The sequence below is a fragment of the Pleurodeles waltl genome, chromosome 1_2 (genome assembly GCF_031143425.1).
Source record: "Pleurodeles waltl isolate 20211129_DDA chromosome 1_2, aPleWal1.hap1.20221129, whole genome shotgun sequence".
Classification (NCBI taxonomy): domain Eukaryota; kingdom Metazoa; phylum Chordata; class Amphibia; order Caudata; family Salamandridae; genus Pleurodeles; species Pleurodeles waltl.
The window spans coordinates 978,721,426-978,737,230 of NC_090437.1; the positions used below are offsets into that span (position 1 = coordinate 978,721,426).

General features: G+C 43.0%; 1 protein-coding gene across 2 annotated transcripts in view; it reads left to right on the top strand.

Annotated features, from left to right (window-relative positions):
* Positions 1-15,805, top strand: part of SGCB (sarcoglycan beta) — a 210,123-nt gene that overhangs the window by 36,799 nt on the left and 157,519 nt on the right. The window lies entirely within an intron of this gene.

Here is a 15,805-nt window from a genome sequence, read left to right on the forward strand (position 1 = left end):
AGCAATCACAGTTCTCCCTGAAGAGGGGAAGGACCATAGACTTTGTTCCTGGTATTGCCCCATATCTCTACTAACGGTAGACGCAAAAATCTTCACAGGCATTTTAGCTAATGGACTAGCTCCCATTCTGCAGGGCCTGGTAAAGCCTGACCAAACTGGATTTATACCTGAAAGGTGTTTTAGTGGTAATACCAAAAAACTGTACCATCTCTTAGACAAGTCACAGCGATCTGGCATCCCTACACTTCCCCTGTTCATTGACACGGAGAAGGTGTTTAATCGGGTCCACTGGTCATTTCTTAAGGCTGCGTTGGTGCGTTATGGGCTAGGGGGTCATGCTTCCACCAATGGGTTCAATGTAACTATGCATCTCGAAGAGGATGGTACGAGTGAATGGCCTTCTATCTCGTTCCTTTCCTATAACTAGGGGCTCAAGGCAAGGATGTCCTCTCTTGCCTTTCCTGTTCGCTCTGTATATGGAGCCAATGGCTGAACGCATTCACAGGCACCCCGGAATTACATAAGATAGTGTTGTATGCAGACTATGTATTGCCCTACTTGACAGCACCACAGATCTCCCTATCCGCGGTCCTTGAGGAGCTTACGGCATTCGGGGCAGTTTCAGATTGAAAACCAACCTACAAAAATCAAATGTCCCAGAGGCGGAGGTGATGACCTTAAAGCCAGCCTTCCCATTTACATGGGCAACGCAGGCTGTGAATTACTTAGGATTGCAGATCCATCCTACTCCTATGTCGACAGCGGCCCTCAATTATGCAGAGATTGCTCAGCAGTACGCCTGGACCTCTCTCGATGGAAGGCATATGGACTTTCCTGGCTAGGCAGACTAGCAGCAGTCAAGATGACGCTGTTGCCCAAAATACTATATGTCATGCAAATACTCCCCCACGAGTCCTGGATAGGATGCAGAACCTGATGTGGGAGTTTCTGTGGGACGGCAGAAAGGCGAGAATGGCAAAAGCGCAGGCATATTACCCCAAGTGGAGGGCAGACTGGGGGTACCACACCTGATCAGTTATTACTGTGCAGCATAGCTGGGCTATATGGTGGAGTGGTCTCGCCAAATAACAGAAAAGCACTGGCGCTTTATAGACCAAGCAGTAGCCGGGGCTCCTATATGGAAAATACCATGGCTGCCAAAGGGACATCCTCCACCGGGGGCATACGTTTTGCCCGTACTGTGGGCTACAGTGGGGGTATGGGACAAAGTACAAACGCAGAAGGGTCTTTCCACTACTCTATCCCCCCAGACGCGAATCATAGGAAACCCAGACTTCCCTCCTGCATTGGCAGACTCGGCTTATGACGTGTGTCAGGAAGCTAATTGCAAACGAATTGAACACCTCTAAGATGCGGAGGGGCTGATGGAATTCTCCCAACTCCAGGCAGTCTTTGGTTTACCGCCCATGACACACTGGCAATATCGGGCAGTCCGACACTGGGTAACTCTTTCCTCAGTACGCCCCCACGTGGCTAGACCTCTTAACGCTGTTTGAGAGATGGCTCCTCATCCACGCTTCGGAGAGATGTCTTCTGTCTGACATGCATGTTTTTTTGGTCACCCCAGCCACACTACCTAGAACGCCCGCGAGAGCTAGATGGGACGATGAATGTGAACGCATATTTACGGATAAGGAATAGCGGGATGTTCTACATCACACTTGTGTATCAGCACGTAATGCCATCAGCAATGAGATGTTTTTAAAGAAAGCCTATTATTGGTACTACACACCAGCAAGGGTTGCACATTGGAAACTGGGCGCAAACAATATGTGCTGGAGACAATGTGGGCAAATAGATACACTTACACACATCTTGTGGCAGTGTCCTAAAATAGGTACCTTCTGGGGAGAAGTATTAGACACCATAGATGATATGTATGATACTAAAATTCCATGCTTTCCTAGCTATATACTATTGGGACTCCCAAATCCACTAACATATCCACTGAAATCTGTATGATGCAGGGCCATCACATCGGCATTGGGTGCAGCTAAACAACTATCTTTCCCGCTGGGGCAAAGATACGATCCCGAGGTTTACAGAATGGCTTCACAAAATGTGGGATTTGATGGGCTTGAAGAAACTAACGGCCACCGCGACATCCTCCCTGACACTTTTTGACAGAATTTGGGGCCCCTGCATCTGTTCTCTAGAGGAGGAGTTTCGCAAATTGACATGTCCTGTAAATATGCGCATCCTCCGATTCATACAAGGGGAAGGGAGCCAGATTGCATAGCATGGTGACTGGGGACTGACAGATGGCTGACCATGTAACAGACAGGCCACCTCCATCCCTCCTCCCCCAGATCTGGCCCTAGCAGCCCTAAATGTTATGATAGACGTCACTGTAATTGATCCAGTTAACTTCCCTTACCTTGGTTGGCCTGGTTCTTGTTTTCTCTTATTTTTATGTATTGCACAGTGCTGACCTGATGTCACCGGCCTCTGGATGTAGGTGGAACACGCTTTATGTATTGATTTCATGCATAAAAATATTAAAAGAGATCTTAAACCTAAGAACAAAGGCTGAATAAGCCAAACAGGGGTCAAACCGAGCAGTTTGCTCCACTCAGCATCCATCTCACTTTTTCCAGACAACTTTGAGTGTCTTTAAGGGATCTTGTAAGTGATCTTCTGGATGTTAAACTGCGACCTGTCTATGAACGCCTTGTCAGCATCGAGGATAGTTTAAGCCAAACTGCTACATCAGTGAGGGGGGGGTTGCCCCAGAACTGATAAAAAAAGTTCATCCCACGAAACATACTGTTCCGACTCCCCCACATGCCTCTGTACCTTTGGTCCCACAACAACCCGCCTCGCCGAGGCAGCTTCCCACTGGCATTTCAAACGTTTTTGCACGTGATGGGCCAGGAAATGTAAATGTGGTTTCCCTGTCAGATGCAACAATCTGTCCCCGACAATCTCTGCTTCAAGAGGTCTGGCCCCTCGTTTCAGCACCAGCTTCTGTACCTTTTAGGGGAAGACTGGGTAAAGGAAGCGCTACTGATCCAGTTGTGAGTGATCTCCTCCCCGAAATCCTCCCTCCCCTCCCGCGCCCCGGCTTTGTGCCCATGTGTCATTATTTTGGCAAATGTACTTTGGGTTGCCCACCGGCTCTACAGAATCTACATGGTCCCTTTGGAACAAGGTTCTGTTTTGGCTTTTTTTGTCACATCCAATAGGTATTATTAAAGAGCTGGGCAAGTTCATTTTAGACTGTGTTGACAGGGGGAAAACCTACACATCAGTCATTTGAACGGTGATTTTAATATTTCCAAGTGCTCCTATGATGGGGATCGGGTATGTGGTTTTACTAATGTTCAAGATTGGATACGGGCCATTTCACACACTCTCAAAGAATGGTGATGCTCTGAATAAATTGATCTTGTCACTGAATGTAACTTTTTCATCTGACATCCTGGGCAGTAGTAAAGAAAATCCACCAACATTTAACAGGTAGAGGCAAGGGCAGCACAATTGATTTTGTCCTGTTAACGAGGGATCTGGCCCAGCATGTCTCGGATTATAGAGTGTCCCCACTTCCATTCATTGATCACAATCCTGTAATTTTAACGTTTCAACTCATCTGGCCCCAAAGTATGCCATATGCCCTGTTAGTTATTCAGTGAATAGTGGGGGGGGGGAGTGTTGTTTAAAGTGGGGTGCCATTGACCCAATTTCTTTTTCTTTAATAATCTGGTTACCGCACATTGCAGAGAGGCCCTGGGCTGTCTTTCTCATACGGATGATCCTACAAATATCTTGGATAGTTTTACAGGGATTTGCAGAGGGATTATTTCAGATAGACCTCCCAGTGAGAGAGTTGGCCACTCATGGTTTAGCCATGAGTGTACTGCAGCTCTAAAAGTCCTAAAGGCAGCCACAGCCTCCACGTAACAATGCAGATATTAAAACTGCAAGGTTAAATTATAGGCAAGCATTACAGCAAAGAAAACATGATATTAGGAGGAATGCCTGGGAGGATTTATCTAAAGTGGCTCAGTTGAAAGACTCCTAATTATTCTGGGAAATATTCAATCACCCTTTTTTGCGGACAATCCACCTGCGAAGCTGGCCTGCCATATTCTCGAACAATACTGAGTCAATAATTTTTCTTTTGAATCCAGATAATAGGGCGGGCAGCATTGGTTAAAGGCTTGATTCTCTTCTTTGGAAGTAAATTGGATAGCTGACCTCGTCTCGTAGATTTACCTTCTGTAACTGAAGCAATTATAAGTGCCACAAACGGCAAAACCCCTGGGCCTTATGGGGTGGCAACTGACTTGTTTAAAACAAATGTAGCGTTTTGGACGACCCTGGTCATGAACATGCTGAGGGCGGCAGTGAAAGGAGGTCATATTGTCTTGTGGAGAGAATCCATTATAGTCCTATATATATTCCTTTTCAAAATATATATCCGATCCAAATTCTTCCGTATTTTATCACCCAGTCTCGCAGATCGATTCGAAAGCAAAGATTTTAGGCCATGTTATTCTGGACAAACTAGAATCTTGGGCAGAGGCTAATTCCTTTTTTAGTCCGGTTCAGTCCAGTTTTTTACCAGGACTACGCACTGTAGAGCAGGCCCTAAATCTCACAATTAGTAAATACGTCCAGGTCAGGAGAGGGGTTTTGCATATGGCCTTTACGGACCTCTCCTGTGCCTTTGACCGTCTGGATAAGGAAATGTTGTGGCACTTGATGAAACAGACGGGTATCGAAACCCCAATATTAGACCTTATTAGGCGCCTTTACTGGGACTTCTCAACTAGAGTGCGTTACTCACAAACTGGTGATTGTACAGCACCAGTTAGGCTGGGCTGCATACTAGCTTCCTTCCTCTTTTTATTCTACATAAATTCTCTAGAAACAGCCTTAACTACATTTAGTAAAGATGTCCCTAAAATTGGCACCCAGGTAGTCTCAGTTTTGCTGTATGCCCACAATGCGATTCTTTTAGCGGGCTCAGCAAACGGTCTACAAACGGTCTTAAACGTTTTTAACAAGGCTGTCTGGTCTTAAGGTGAAGTAGCAAAAGTCTTTTATCATGTCATGTGGCCCCAAAAGCACCAAATCAAAAACATTTTTTATAGGAGGGAGGCCTATTGCTAAACTATGTACGTTTAATTTTATAGGTATTTTATTGAAGGTAAATGTGCGATGGAATAGGTTATTGATTCATAGAGGGCAAAAAATGGGGGTGGGGGAGATGCTATTTTTAAATTTGCCATAACACTGGGCAAAAAAGCCGGTGCGGGAGGTGATCCAGCTTTATAAAAGTAATGTTTAGCAGTGGGCACCATTGGAGCTGGAGTTTGGGGTTACGCTGCTCCAGGCAGCGAAAATAGTTTTTGTGCAGGCTCTCGGCTATTCCTACAGCCACTGCGAGATTTATTGCACATATGGAATAAGGATTACATTTTATAGAGGACCAAATCAGTCTGGCACCACTTCTCCTATGGTTAAAAATATGGAGTACACCAAACGCAAAGTTCCCACGACGTGTGTTAGTGGACTGCATACACTTAGATAATATGTCTGCTATCCCTGAAGGTGCACATGAGGAATGGTTATTATGCTGTTGTAGATTCATGAAGGGTATTTCCTCTATTTGAACGTACACCAGACTTTGACTATTTAAACAATCTAACGGAATAGGTTATTGATTTTATATTTATGCATTGAAGCTAAACAATGTATTCATTCGCTACTTCCTTGCATACCCAAAAGCAGTCACTAGTCAAGAACTAAAAATGTGCATATTTGAAAAAATGTAACATTTTGTGTTAGTTGGTAGTGAAGCTGATAGAGAAGTCGCTATGTCCCCTTATGTCCCCTGGTTTAAGCATTGCTTTCGTTGTAATTTTCTCTTTAAATAGCCACTGTTTGGGTTATTTCAAGACTAGCCGTTTGTCGTGAAACCCTCTATTTTTTTTAAAGGGGGGGAGGGGTACCCAGTAGATTTTTCTCGCCCCTACTGGCAGCTTTACTCGTTATAGAGGCAAGGAAAACTGACAGGTTATCCCCACCCGTTCTTCTGAACTATACCAAGTGGAGTGTAGGGGTGTTTAGAATCTGACAGACCCCTCAGTAAATCTCTTACTCTCGCAGGTTATAGATATGGGACCTCACCCTGAAACCTCAAAATCAATACACACAAAAACTTTGGTAATTTTATAACAATTAGTATTTATCTTGGTTTAATCTAATGTAAATCCTATGTTTTAGGGTTATTAACATTATCATGGTTAACACAGTGATTATAAAGATTATGAAAGTGAATAAAACATAGACCCCTAACCATTATTAATTTCGTATCCCCAGTCAACTCTTTATTGCTGCACTTTGCAGAGTCATGTGATAGCTCGCGTACCTGTTGCAGATCAAATGGCCTTCAGTTAAATGTCCCCGTCCGCACCTGTTTTCTCTCTCTCACCGCCCGTCTTCTGTCTCACCGCCCGTCAAGAAGAGTTTATATACCTTTTTCTTCTCACTTGAGCTAGTAGCTACCCTCTCACACAGAACCCCATGTTGCAACCTCTTGCTGAACACAATACATTTATTTTACGCTTTCAGTAGCAGTGCACGTTGCGTATAGAACCCTATTAGAGCTGACCAAAAGGAAGATCATTTTGCAGAAAAGTTTTACCTCGTAGCTGCAGCAGTTGTTAAATAAGGAGTAAAAAATAATAATAATTTCCCAATCAGCTCAAAAAGCGAAGAACAGAAAATATGTGACAATTTTGTACGCACAAAATAAAATGTTAGCCTGCCGAAGCACAGAAATCAAGAAACACGCATTCACTTTGCAAATAATGCAACTAATGCAAATAATGTTTCATGAACATAATTCACAGAGACCACTTGAATATATATCAAGGCATGTAGGCCCTTCCTGGGACTCTAAGCTGTGACGTATCAGAGCTTTGGCATGTCCTATGATATAATTAGAATTATGACACAAGAAGACTACTTGTATATTTGGAGCCCTACTAGGGACGGACCACTGGCCTAAATAAAACCCACACATACTCAGATCATGTGAACATTCAGACCGCCGTAATTAGAGCCTGGAACACAAAGTGTTTGGTATGACGAAAAGGGTAGTATAGGAATCTTGTTACAATCATACCCTGGCATAGTACGAGCCTACTATTATCAAAATGAAAAACAATGCTATTATCCCTGGTGGGTAACATATTTTCAAGATGTGTCTTATGCAGAATTGCATGCTATGTATTCTCCTGAAGCACATTTTTTATTATTATTAGTTTTTTTACATTTTAAAATGTATAAAGCGCAAGCAGTTACCCTCTTGCTTGTCTAGGTGTTATCCCACAATAGCCAATAGGAACCAGGTGACAACAGTCTGGTTTTCAGTTTTTTTCCTAAAAAACAAATTATTTTAGTCATGGAGACAATTTGGGGCTCAAGTATGAGAAAGATAATTTTCCACTTTCATCAAGGGAGACTCCAATGATCTGTGCACAAGCCACCTGATCCAAAACATTCTGTGCCTGTTGAAAATGGTGCAGAGGTTTTGCATGAAGGCCCAAATATAAAACATCGGAGTAATTCAGGCCAGACAAAGCCACTGCCTAGGTTACAGACTGACAAGACCGCCTGACTGACACAAGAGTGGAAGCACCTTATGGCACATATGCGTATGTTGTAGAAGCAGGATGACTAAACAACGCTTATATGCTTATCTAGAGTCAGCTTACCGCCTGTGAAGAAACCAAGACTCTGCAGAAGGTGTCGGATTTGGGGTAGAGCCCGTTTTAGAAGGCCACTACTAGGGAGTCTAAACAATGGAAACTGGGCCAGATGTAATGATGTCTGTCTTATCAGCCTTTTCCCCATTTAACATAAGGGAATTAAACTGCATCTAGTTGGCCACAGCTGAAAGGCCAGCTTGTAGGTTCTGCGCAGCCGCCCACTTATCTTTAGCATTCATTTGCCACCTGTGACCCTGGGCCTCCGATTCTGATGCAGTACAGTTGGATAACCAAGATACTCACCCTGTGAACATTTCCAAGAGTCTTGAGGCAGGCAAAGATTACTCAGCTCAGTTTTTGTGAATCAGAGCTGTTTACCAGTGATGTCCTGCACCCAGAGCTGGCAGCCCTTTAGCATTTATCACTAAAGGGTAGTGAAGTCAAGCAGCCTGAGGCTTACGCAGGGAAAGTAAGCCTTGAACGTGAGTTTCAGTACTCAACAAGTATAAACCATACATTTACAAATCACTGTCCAGCCAGTACTTCAGTTTATCAAAAGAAAAGCAGTTTTTTTTGCATTTCACTGACCTAACAAAACACTGATGTAGTGCACAGAGGGCTATGTTTATGAGTAGTGTTGAGAAAAGCACCCGCAGTGTTCAGGAGGACAATCTCTGTTGGTAAAAGTACATTGACTCATTGCCCTGGTGGTGGGGAATCTGTGTGGCACTGTGTGTAGGTCCAGTAGCCCAATTTCATCTTACAGTTACTCGTTAGCCCCATTTAGTTTCCTGCTGTTCTCTCTGCTGCTGCCTAGGCTTAGTGTCACAATCTGTCTGTCCACCCATGTTAAAAGCCTACCCTGCTTATTAAAAGTGGTATCTCGTTCCACGGGCAGCTCTCTACGGCCTGTCAAGGTGACGGTAGGCACATTAGTTTAAGGAAGGGTGCACATGGTGTGCCCCTCTCACCCCAGAGCCCTATGTTAGGTCCTCATGTCATTAAAAGGCATCAGTGCACATGTTATTGTGTGTGAGTTGGTGGTGGGGACAGGAATCAAAACATTGTATCTTTCTAGGGTAAACTTGAGGCGAAGATGCATGTTCTCCAGCGCAATGCAGGGGGCACTTCTCCATTCCGCCATGCACTTTGTACACTTGATTATCCAAGGTTATCCAAATTAAGCCGTCAAGGCATACTTCAGAAGGTAACAGCAGGTTTGAAACTCGGATGCAGTGTGGAATTAATCACACTCAATTACCTAACTGGTCTGTGAGAGATGATGCTTGTGAAAAGAGTGTAGGCCTTTATGTCCAACCAGATAGCTTTGGTCAGCAGTATAATCCATAATGTTCTGGCATGGTGGCAATTTTATAGTGCCTATATGATTGAGATAATAAGCTTTCTCTGATCTTCGTATTTGATTTCTTTCAGTTTTTAGTACTGCTGTGTTTCTCTATGGATAGACGTGCGACAGGAATACTTCAGATGTATCAGGTCTGCTATAATTTATCTGCCCGCAGTCTTGTTTCATCAACAGCTTTGTGTTTAAGGTAAATAAATTCTGTTTGTTCCAGCCTTGTTGGCTGAGAATGTGCAAATAAATTGCCACAGAATGATTTGACAACCCAAAACGCATATTCTCAAATTAATTCTTGTCCACTATTTAGCTGAGGAGGATTTTCCCTAACACCACAGATGTCTCCGTATAGAGGTAATTAGGGTAGCATTGGTATGCTAGAGATACGTACTCAGGAGATCAATTACATTTGTGCCTGACCAAAACGGTGGCGCCATATCGTAGGACTCTTACCTTGACGATGAGACTGCGTAGTTTAGGGTAGCAGCACCAATAAGCGTGGGTGGCTGAGTCGGTCCCCCACAGTCTGGAAGCTGTCACCCTAACCTCTTCCTCTAGCTCACAGCACCTCACCCAAACCTAGAAAGTAAAGCTGATTTGTGGCAGCCTAAAAATATGACGGGCTGACTCTTCAGAGAAGTCGTGGTGAACAGATCATACCACTTTCTCTCATTTACACAAAGTCTCACACATGCCAAGGCAAACAAAGAGATAAAGATACGTTTCAATAGATTTATTGAAGTGATTGCGTCCGATTATAGCAAGCATGAGTTGCGATGATTTGGCCTATGAAACATAATACAGTGATTATTGTTACCTTTAGAGTGAAGGAAATAAACAATCCCACCATCCTGGTATGATCATAAGTCCTAGCTATTCATAGCTACACCTTAATGTCTAAAGCCTGAGAGCATAATTGTGTTAGCCCTTCTGCCTATCCCAGTCTATCGGAAGAGCCCCGACCCCCTACCTGAAAGACTGTCAAGGGTCTGCCTGTTGTCCACTGGCAATCCTCCCAGTTGGTTGAAGAGTCAGTAGCAGTCAATGGAATGGTGTATGCCACAAAATAGTCATGGCTGGAATGCTTTCTACCCTCCTTAGGGCTCTGTGGTGTTTATATAATATATCATGCAGTGTTCTAGGAACAGACCTGGCTATAACATGCCTAGAGCTGAGGGTTGACTCCATAACTCCTGGAGCGACAATGCTAGTTAGAATATCGTGTGTGGGACAGGACAGTTTTACGCATGGCACAGAGTGAAATGCGTGCAAAGGGCTGATAAAAATATGCAATACGAACAACTATGCCTTCTCAGAAAATATAAAAACAATGAGCTAAAACCTGACTGCACCAAAAAGTATTAAATAAACGTGCATGTATTTGAATGCCACAGGCTACGAGCCTAGAGCTAAAATAAGGGTGCCCTACTTAGGTACTAAAGGGAACCCAGAACAGTGCTTTGTATGCTGGTGACTAACATAAAAAAATGGAACACCCTCCCTGGACTGTGACTGTCAAGCACACTGAAGAAAATAATGTGGGTAGGATCAGAAAATATCAGACTGGGAAAATATCAAACAAGGAAGAATATTCATCTCAACAATGCCTGACATTTTCCATATATGCAATGCTGTTACAGACACGTGATATGCAGCACATGGTAATCACAATAGTACATCAATATAGCCTTCAGGCAAAAGGTAACAGAATCATGCGTCATCATGGTAACTCCTAAAAATAAGTAAATCTCATGTATGGAAACTAGGAATGGTAACCATTCTGGAAATATACGCAAGGGCTATCATTGAGCCACAACATTGTAAAGGACAATTGCTGTGAGGAAAGGTGAAAGACATTAAAACAAACTAACAAGTCTGAATGTAGGAACAATGCCTAACAGACTTGACATTCCTCACCAACCATTGTGCATTGTGGAGAATAGATCTTCTAGCTCCTTATACACCATTTATTTAACTACTTCACTGGCCTGTTTTTAGGAGACAACAGTAAAGTATGTTTTGATGTTGTGTTCTTATGTACATTTAGGAGGAATGAAGATTAGCAGCTTGATGTTTTGTACATGTATTTGCATGTCATGACCAGGAAAAAAGTCTTGGGTAAAGTATGAGAGCAGCAAACAGAAACAGCTCTGTTGCCTTGACTTGCTAATTAGAAAATAACACTAGTTGGGAGGGCAAGACAAAGAGTGGCATCCATCAGCCATTGAGATGACTATCTAACCTTCCTGCATGTTAACATATAGAATTAGTGTTGATGTAGACAAGATAGCCCCTCAGTGGAGACCCTCACCATGGCCAATACACTGGTGCCCAAAAGTATACCCTCTAGTTAATCCTAGAGTATAACTCTTATCATCGGCTGGATTTGATTTCTTGCCTTGAAAGCCACTCATCATCGATGTGCGGAAACAGGTCACTGCATAGCCAAATCATTAGTTCCTCCCATTCTCTGCCCACATAAATAAATAAATAAGGATTAACATTAATATAGCACATCTATGTATGACCACCTCTAGGCACTGGTCCCTTTATTGCCTATAGTCAATTATTTAAGCAGTAAGGTTATGAGAAAGCAGCATTAATTTTAGTATGTTGTTTAAATACCTCATGATAATTGTAGGAGATTATACTCATTAGGATCAATGACAGCAAGTCCACTAGAGAAGACATCTGAAAGACCATCGGATCTTTCGCTTGTGATCTCAGAAAATGGGTGTGTTGCAGCTGGATTAGTTTACTGTAGCTCTAGATGGGTTGAAACCAACAAAAAAAAATATGAATTAAGCACAGATATTTAAATCTGAGCGGGCTCTCTAATTCTAACGGATCCCTGTTGGAATTAGTTGTATTGTCTTTTCTCCCTAAAACAGCAAGTATGAAAACCCCAGTGTTTTGTGACAATTGGCATACTTAGTGGTTGTTGATTGGCAGTGCACAGATAGAGGCCGTTTGATTCTAGTCTGGTGTTGACTACTGCATCTTGTCTGGTGTTGACTATAGCACCCACTACCACTTTCCAGGTAATAGCAGTGATCTAGTTTGTAATTTTAAGAAGATGAACAATTGACTATTTAGTTTGTAGTCATTATATACATGTGCGCTCATTGGGTGATGGAACATGGCTACTGTAGCAGGTGAGTTATTAAAGTGCAGTGCTGCAAGCAACGATCTATGTCCCAGTTCATCTCTGGGGTACTAACTACAGCTCCTTTTTGTTGGACGAGGGCTCTCAGTTAAGTCTTGATGCAAGCTTCAGAGCAGAATGTGGTTATAGCATTGTTGCATTTTTTAGATTGATCAAGCAAGATGATTTATTCTACTATGTGACTATGTACCAAAGTGATAATGCATTAGCCATAAAGAGTACCACCAGTAAAGGAATGATAAACGTTGGCTATAGATGTTTTTATGATTCCAACTAAATAAAGATTAAGATGTTTTGGCGCCCATTGGAGACAGGCATGGTTTTTAATTCAAACTTTATGATTAAGTGCATTCTAGCTCGGGATTATTCATATAGTGGACTGTCTTTTGCTGTTAGAGACCGGTGGATGTGAGTAAAAAAAACGAAACTGTTCGACTGTTGGGGTGTACAGTGTTATTACCTGCTGCTATTAGTAAATTGTCCACATTCAGGGAATGTCTTGTCACATTCTCGGTTGGGGTCCATGTAAGTCTAAACATCACAGGCTCTACTGTTGCCTCTCTCCGGGTGCTGCATTAGTACAGGGGCATGTCAACAGAGTACACCGTATTTACTCTCACATTTGATATTTAGCTCTTTATTGACTTTTAGAGCCCATGTTGTGTGGGCCCCTTGGTTTACCTGTAGATGGAAATGTGCTGAAGGACTCATATAACCGGTCCAAACAGTTTAGGTCTCATGTTTAGATCCCATAGTCACTAACATGGTTCTAATAGCCCAATTCCCCAGTTTCCAACAGAGTTAAAATATTTGGCTCATCATAGTGATTGCTGGTGGATTTGGATACCCTTTTGTAGCTTGCCATTTCCAGTACTGACTCAAAGTGGTCTCTCTAAAGAATTATTTTCTCCTTGCAGGAGCACATTCTCCAGTTATTGATCAAGATGGCCGCCCAAGCAAAACCCACATAACAATACATGTGGGCCAGTCTGTTCCATCGAGCTTTATTTATCTAAAGTGATATAAGTTCAGTCTAGGCTTTTACTTTCCTTTGATCTTTTTTTAATTCTAGCTATTTGTTTAGTTTGTTTCCTTCAAAAATAGTTGTTTTATTTGCCTAGTGGACTGAATTTCCATCCTTCTCTTTCCTTTGATCTTTACCTTTATTTCCCCACAACAATGATTTTGCATTCCTTGAAGTAACAGCTCTGGTCACTGCTTAAAAAGTGGACACAATGGGAGTTTATAAGAAAATAAAGTTAATTTTCAAATAGCGTAATTGATACACATAAAAATAGAAATCATGGAAGCAAATTCATTTGGTAATCTTTGTTTATGTTTACAGTAGCAGATAGAAGTAAAGCTCTCAAAAAGTCTTTAATGCAGGTGATGTTTCACCATTTGATTTATTTTGTTTGTTTTCAAACAGACTACGCTCACATTGAACTATACTGTTTTTATAGGTCTTGTATACAGACTGCTTTAGCTATCTGTTGTTAATAGACCTTTCTTTCCTCCTTTTGTGTTTGGCTCTTTTTTGGAGCTTCTTTATTGTCCTTTTGATTGGATGATTTGTATCCTTCCACTGTTTACATTCAAGAGACTACTTTTTAGGTTTTGTGTGCACAGCGATTGCCCTGTGTCGAAATCTATTGCATAAAAAAAATAATCTTAAAAGGGGCTTAGAGCCCGTCCATTACTTACCTCTGCTTACCATTGACTGGCTCCTATATGGCTGCCAACGTCACTATACTTACCATTGTCTGGCTTTTCCTTGCATCTTGTTGGTCAGCAGCTCTTTACTTACCATTGGCGTGGTCCCACGTGGTCTCCTTTCCTTGCTTCTGATTGGTCAGTGCTTCTCCAGGCATTGGCTTCCTCCTCCTGGGCTTGGAGTCTTTGTCCATGCCATGGTGCTTGGACCAAGTGCTGCTTCTGGTGGCCAGTGTCCTTCTACTGACCACATTCTTCCCAAGGTACTTCTTTTTTACTTTAACAAATGCACTGTCTATGAATGCATGTGTCTGTAGTCCGCCTGCCAAAGTTTGCTGTCTTTGCTTGTCCCACCTTCCTTCTTCCACCCCTGTGTTTGCCCAGACCTCCCTTCCCCAACCCGTCGTATTATTTCCCAGTTTGCCCTATTTCCCCTCCCACTGTACACCACCCACCATGCCCCTTCTGGCCCTCCTGTCCACCAAACATGCATTTTAACCCGCCCTCCCCTTTGTTTTAACTCTCCACCACTCCCCCTGCTGCTCCCAGGAACACATGAGAAAGATGGCAAATCCAGGAGAATCCAGATCTGCTGGCAGCAGGAGCGGCTCGTGGCTGGTGCAAGGTGGGGGTGGAAGAAATGCTAATTTAAAAAAAAACTTACCTGAATCGCCGCTGCCACCACCGCATCGCTCCTCTTGGCTTCACCGCAGGCACAGGCTCCCAGCCTGCCCTGCACCCAATCTGAATTCTGCTGTCATGCTGCTGACAGCATGACAGCAGCGTTCTGATTGGTTGGAGCGCCCAGCCAGGGCGCTCCAAGGCAGACTGGGGGTATGGTTACAAGACTGCAACAGACTCAGTCAACAAGGCCAGGTGCAGCAGGGCTAAAAGGCTGCTTTCTTCAACTGGAGTCGTCGACTGATCTTCCTCAGACCATGAACCTCAGAAGGAAAGGCCACATGGTCCCTGAATCTAATCTGTGTTTCCTTTTAGAAATGAAAGCAAACCGCAGAGCTCTGCTGAAAATACAGACTCAACTGTTGGGCCGGTGTCATATGCATGTCCCAGTAAACCCGATTACACAGCTGCTTCATCTGCAGCGACTGTGCTTTCCATGAATTCTTTTTAGTCAGAGATGCACAGTTCATGTCAATATATTATAATGCACAAAAGAGATCCTACAGGAGAGGCCATGTTTACTAAATTAATTTATTTTAATACATTACAGTGCCATATCACCCTCCAACCACAGAGATCGACACTTCTGGTAATCAGCCGAGACTGATGGGACAGTAGTCACTTTGCAGAGTAATACATAACATGCTCTGTTGATGCAACAACATACAAAAGGTGCTCTAAATCCTCAATCTCCGCTGTAGTAGTTGAAAAGAAGATGAAATTACATCATTAAAGTCAGTTTCCTTCATAGCAAAGAGGGAAACACATGGCTGACATGATGTGTGAGAAAATGACGTGCAATACTGTAAATGATTTAGAAAGTTAACATTGTAACAGAACTTGAATATCAATATGTTTATGTATTGTTATATCAACGTGAACATTATAATTCTCATAACCATGGCATGCCCCACTGCAGTGGTTGTAAACAGGGTGCATTTGTCCTTTTTATAGGCACGGGGAAATTAAATGATTTTTGCCCAGACTCGCAGGATATTAAGCCAATGCCGAAACTGGAACCTAGACCCCCAGGTCAAAAGTTGGCAGCTCTGGCCGTACCACCACTTCCTCGTTGCTCTAGGCATATGTTTATGGGGTGGGACTTTGACCCTTTCACATCCTGCCCTCCTCAACCCCTATGAG